Consider the following 6,650-nt stretch of genomic DNA (forward strand, 5'->3'; position numbering starts at 1 on the left):
TCCTCCAGAAACACTCCCTCCCTACTCCATCATCCAAACCAACCTGATTGGTTAAAACTGCTCACACCACACGATCCATTTTCCATATAAGGCCACGCAAGCCAAATGAATAAGGTGGGGGAAGCAGCTCACAGACACACACACACACTTGACAGATGATGCTATGAAACTCCGACCCATCCCCCTACATAATTACTCCCCTACACACACACACACACACACACACACTCAAAACACACGTTGCAGCTATGCTGGGTTACTATCGGACAAACCAGAATACAAGTGCAGCTGTACTGGTTTGACTTCATGACTTTCCACTGACTGAAATCATTCTTACAATACAAACATGCACCAACCTGTGATCCACATTCATAAAAATATGACATATTTATTTTCCTTCTTCTTCCAATCTTCCTTCATTTTAAATAAATCTAAATAATAATTATTTTCATTCTAAAATCATTTGCAAATTATTGTCTTGACTTGTCAACTAATCACTTTGTCTGCAAAATATGAAGAAGTTGTTAGTTGCAAATTAATCCAAATTTCCCCTAAACCTTCAAAATAGCATAATACATTACCAGTATTGTACTAAAGTACAAATCTAATTATGCAAGTATTTCCATTTCACACCACTTTAAACTTCTATTTCCATTCCAAAGGGAATACTTTTTCCTCCACTGTAACTATTTCACAGCTATAGTTAATATACTTTACTAACTTCACCTATGATGACCTCGTAGAATATGAGGCACTGTTATAGATTCAATTACCCAGCTAGCTGCATACAAAATTGGAGCTGAAACGATTAATCAATTAGTCGATCGACAGAATATTAATCAGCTATCAACTATTTGAAAAATTTGAAAAGTCGATTCTCAAGCAAAAATGTCAAAGTACATTTAAAATGTGAGGATTTGCTTCTTGTGCTTGTCCTAAATTAAACTAAACTGAATAGTTTGGAGGTTTGTCTCATATAAAATAGCTTAAATGAGCTCAACCAACCAACAGCATTCATGCATCAGCGATGATAATCACAGGGACCATTTTAGTGTATTGAGTGTTTTAAATGCATTTGTTTTGCTTATTATACTTCTGTATTTTTAGAGTGTGTTATTGTAACTTAGTAAAGCTTCTAATCAAAATATAAACCTTGCTTACTGCATCGCAGCAGTAATCAGTATATACCTGAACTATTGAGAAAATAAACTTTTTCTTATAAACTGAATGTATCAACATTGTGACAATAGCACTCGTAACATTGTTTGCAAACTTAAATTTAGCCCTCTAGCTGAAAATCAAAGCTCAGCCCAAGTACGCAGCATGACAAGCCAATCCTGTACTTCTGGTTCTTCTGAGCCATGACCAGATATACAAGATGCTACAACAAAGACAGCCGCTCTTCCCCTGAACTCTAGAGTTCACTAGGTCAAGTAGAGGAGGCAGAAAGCACATTTCCTCCTCAAACTGATTAGAATATGTGATTAAATTAGCCCTGACCCTTTGAAATGTGAAAGCTGACTCTTAACATTTAAGCATCATACCTGTATGTAATAAAATACGATACATATATATCTATATATAATTCCTTTAGTGCTATAAACTTTGTTCTATTTTAATTTAAATATGTGTTGATTATCTAACTAAATATTTGATGTGTTTGTGGCATGGAGTGGGCTACAACTCAATGTATTTGTGCAGTCCTGTATTGTATAATGACAGTAAAGCTGACCTTAAAACTCTGAGAAAAACACATTCACACACACTTTGCATTGGTGTGTCTGTATCTGCACATGACATCAATTGAAGCAGGTGTTAATAGTTGATGATTATCTTCTCATTTATTTCATGTGGCTTACTTTTTAAGATCAGTCTTAAAATATCTCACGTGTGTAGATGCTCACATCACTGCACTGTAGAAAGATCGGTCTCAGCCAATTGCCACGAGAGACGAAAATGCAGATCCACCACACCACAGCATCACATGACATCCAGAGGCCGGCTGATCCAGTGTACTCATGCGCAGATGCTGAGATGCTGCAGGATGGGTTTAGTGCTGATGCACCCTGCACTGAGGTTATAGTCGGTCAGTGACATCCTCTGTCTCGTCCCACGCTCTGCTGAGGCAGTGCTGTAAACTGACTTTTTTTTCTGTTTGATCAAATATCAAACTCCAGGGATAAAACATTAAACATTTACAGTCATTATCACTAAATTGACATTATGTTAAAAAGAGGTTTATTGAGCTACTGGAGGGATTTCTCATCAGTCTCATCTACAAAGACAAAACTGTCCATGTGTTCATGATAATGTTTACATGTTTGTTATGTTTGTGATTTTACTGGAGAAATACCACAGTTTTAAGATCGATTATACGGCTTAGATATCCTAGCACTAAAGTAAAGTGACAAGGAAACGACATGGGATTTGCAGTGGTGGAAGAAGTATTCAGATCGTCTATTTAAGTACAACATTATTTACAATAAAATGTACTCAAGGGCCTAAAGGGTGTAAAGTTAAATGTTTGACTGGCCACATGCTCCAAGCAAATAAGGGGCAGCATTTCACCTCTACTACTGGCTCCATGCCTTTACAGTCATCAAAATAACACTGCTATCTTATAATCTTTGCGTGTGGTGTGTAGTCGGCCTATAGTTTACGTTAGCTATCTTTGTGTTTACTGTACGGTCCATGCATTTTTTAATAGTTTGTATATTGGATTAAATCCAAATTGGCAGAAATGAGAAAACGACTCTATTTTTGTGTCATTCTCCCGCCACCAGGAGACTACTTCGCCGGGAGGAGAGCTGTCTGTGTACGTTTTGATAGCAAAAAACACAGGAATATCCTGTTGTTTTTCAATGAAAACCAACAGGGTGTTTGTGTGTTTCTGTAATTTTGTTTTTTGTTTCAATGATAAAACAAACTATTAAACGTACACAGACCTCACCGCGTCAGCAGTGGGTCTAACCTGTGCAGCGGCTGCAACAGAATTTCTCTAATCCGGCAGGGAGTGAGGAAAGTCCCACGGGATGATGCCCCCCACGATGGGGTTTGAACTGTCATAATTCAGGTTGCTATACAGAGGCTAACTGGCTAACTGAACTGTCCTGACTCCCCGTCTAATATTGTACCTTTTTAAATAAATAAATTGCTGTTGATCCTAAGATAGTTTTAAATAAAGTTTAGATAAATACATTTTTAAATAATATAAATCTATATACTAATTAATAAAAACAGTAGTCCTCAAAACAAAAAAAAAAAAAAAACAGACTTAATAAACTTTCTATTGTTACCTGGACAGTCAAATGTCCAGGTAACAAGGAATAAATAATAAAAGCATTGCTAGCCTCCAAAAAACGACCTCTCCCAGCAGGTTTTGGCATTGCAATAATGGCTAAGACTCATGGGACATGTTGTTGTGTAGAGTGCTAGTAATAGTCAAATGAGGTGTTCAAATTCAACCATCCAGTACAGTGTTACAAACCCATTTTGGTTAGATTATGGACAGAATACATCAGTATTGTTTCAAATGTAAAGGATTAAAGATGAAAACCAGGTGAGTTACAGATGCTAGCAGAGCAGGTGGTAGATAGTAGCCAAGGGGTGGGACTTAATCTGTATACCTGCCATTGGCGCTGCAACTTGATGGAAATAGGAAAATTGCCTAAATTATAGATAAAGAACGTAAGGCTAAAGTACTAATGTACCCTCATTAGCCGCGTAACGTTGCTCGTTAACATGCTGTCCTTCATCTGCCCTGTGATGGTTTGTTGCGACACGGTTCATTCAAGTTAAGCGGCTTTGCGGTGTTGTGCAACTTGAATTTATCTTACAGTAACAAAACACACACTAATGATGTTAACTTTTACTCCCACGTACAAATAATCCTTCAACAGACAAAGTCAATATTACATGGCTTGATGCTGATGTTGAAATCAGCGCGATAAGTGATAAGATTAACCAATAAATGGCACGATTTACCACGAGCAGACGCTTCTCAGTGTTGGCTGTTCCTGAATGTGAGCGCATGTGTTCAGAGCAACTTGTGAGCGCCTCTGTTCACTGCCAGAGAAGTCCAGTTTACGGTGCGATGAGCTGATTCTACATGTCACCTGTTTGAGTCAGTTTTATAGCACCAGACAACACTCTCACTTGACATTCACCCTGCTTCACGTGGAGCAGAGAATAAAGAAAAACAGTCCTGTCATAAGCAAGGGAAACAATACAATTTGATTGTTTGCCCCCAGGACACTGCTGTGGTCAATGGAAATATGGATCCAAGTGAAAAAGAGAATCTCAAAATGTTTTTATACTTTATTCTTTCAAAGACAAAGATAGCAACATATCCTCCTTAGATCCCAGTGAAGAGTGTCTACAAAGCAACCAGAAATGTTAAAAAAAACATTATTCTTAGATACGCAACATAATTTGGACATGGTCTTGGTTGTTGTTAAAAAACAATGTGAAAGAGGTTTCTTTTAAAATAAGGCATAGGTGTTACTGAGTGAAAATGTTTTTTTTAAATCTAAATGTAAACTAGACCCTGACACATTCTTGGCTTTTTGTAAAAGACTTTAGTTCATCTAATTTGTGTATGTTGTGTAATATTTTGGACTGACATGATCAACGTTGAAGTGACTGTGGATTGTAAAGCAACATCTGTGCAGTTTGAAGTAGGAAAATAATAGTCTGTGATATTTTTATACATTGTAAATCTGCTTTTGATATTTGCAAATTTCACATCACACACCAGCAAGCTCTCAAACCAAAACCCAAACTAGTATATCTGGAATAACTGGAATCATAGTCAGAATTGAAAGGCCATTCAACTGTATGTGTTTGTTTCATGTCCACTTCCTGTAAATCCATATAGTTTATTTTGTGTTGCACAAGTATGGGGACTAAGAAGCAGATTTAGAAATGGACAGAGATAACCTGGCTTTTAGTCTCCAGTATGGGTCAAACTCCATAAATGCTGGATCCTACCATTTCCATATTCATCTCAATGGCATCATTGATGTAACTCTCCCCTGACTTGAACAAAATATGGAAGACAATACTTCAGTTTCCTCGTTAGGCCATTTCTTATTTGGGTATTATGTGAATCTTTTATGAACCTCACTCTCTAGCACAAAAATCCATGAAAAACAATAAGTGGGCAGACATAAAAATGATTTGATAGCTTTATTTTGTTTTTATGCTGTGCTTAGAATGTCCTCAGACACCTGGCCAACGTCTGCCCCAATGTACTGTGTAAGATGCAGCTCAAGCGATATAGGCTCTTGAGGATGTCATAGTACTTTATGTAATCTGACTAATGATAAGATGATTTACGCACTGGCAAATCAACAACAAGTTCACAGGGAAGCAAACTCTCTATTGTTTTGCGTTGCATGAACTGCTCAGTAAAGCATTTCTCTCCCGTCTAACAAGAAGACCTGATAAAGCAATCTATTCATCTGACACACCGTGACTATCTTGTGTCACAATATATGCTGCCACCATGTGCTGAAGATCTGAAATGCAGTGGCTGGTTGCACCTCTTTGCAAGAAGATAATCAGAAAATAATATTTATGTTTGACCTTTTCTTCAATAAAAAAAAAATAATAATAATATACAGTAACACATATAGATGTATATGAACACAATGATTACATTTATTAGTTGAAATGAATATGTGGAAGAAAAATAAGGTAAAGATTTACATTCTAGTAAAATCCCTCGATAATCAGTATCACTTGCATTGTAGGTTTTCACAAGCAATATACCTTGGTGTTTTGGTGCATAACAATGAACATAGTAAGAGAAAAAGTAAGTACACTACTGCAAACGTCAACAAATAGATGGATGTTGATAGATAGATAGTTACTTTATTGATGCCGCAAGGGGACATTTTTTCGCTACAGCAGCATTTATGCTAAAGCAATAAAAATAACAGAGTTATGCACAGTATGTACAATAAATTACAATAATATTAAATTAACTAACTAAACAACAGTGCAAAGATTTAAACAAACAACAGTGTAACGGTGTTATAGTGTGATTGATTTGGCGAGAAGTGATTTATTGTAAAGTCTTATTGCAGTGGGCAGGAATGTTCTCCTGTATCTGTCCTTGTGACAGCGGAGCTGAATCAGTCTATTGGAGAAAGTGCTCCGCTGTCCCTGCAGTAGGTGGTGGAGAGGGTGGTCCGGGTTATCCAATATGGATAATAATGTCTTCAGTGTCCTCCTCTCCACCACCTTTTCCAGAGTGTCCAGTTTGCAGCCAACGATGGAGCCGGCCTTCTTAACCAGTTTGTTAAGTCTGTTGGTGTCTCCGGCTCCAATGCTGCTCCCCCAGCAGACTACGGAGAAGTACAGTGCACTGGCCACAACAGAATGGTAGAACATCTCCAACATCTTGCTGCACACGTTGAAGGATCGAAGTTTCCTCAAGAAAAAGAGTCGACTCATCCCCTTCTTGTACACAGCGTTGATGTTGGTCTTCCAGTTCAGTCTGTTGTCGATGGAGACACACAGGAACTTGTACTCCTCCACCATGTCCACATCCTCTCCCAGAACTCTCAGCGGTTGTGGAGCCGTCGTCTTCCTCCTCAAGTCGACCACCATCTCTCTTGGCCACGTTCAGAAGCAGGTGATTTCTC

Source organism: Anarhichas minor, unplaced genomic scaffold, assembly GCF_050575085.1.
Source record: "Anarhichas minor isolate MPS153535 unplaced genomic scaffold, ASM5057508v1 ptg000010l, whole genome shotgun sequence".
In the NCBI taxonomy this organism is placed as follows: Eukaryota; Metazoa; Chordata; class Actinopteri; order Perciformes; family Anarhichadidae; genus Anarhichas; species Anarhichas minor.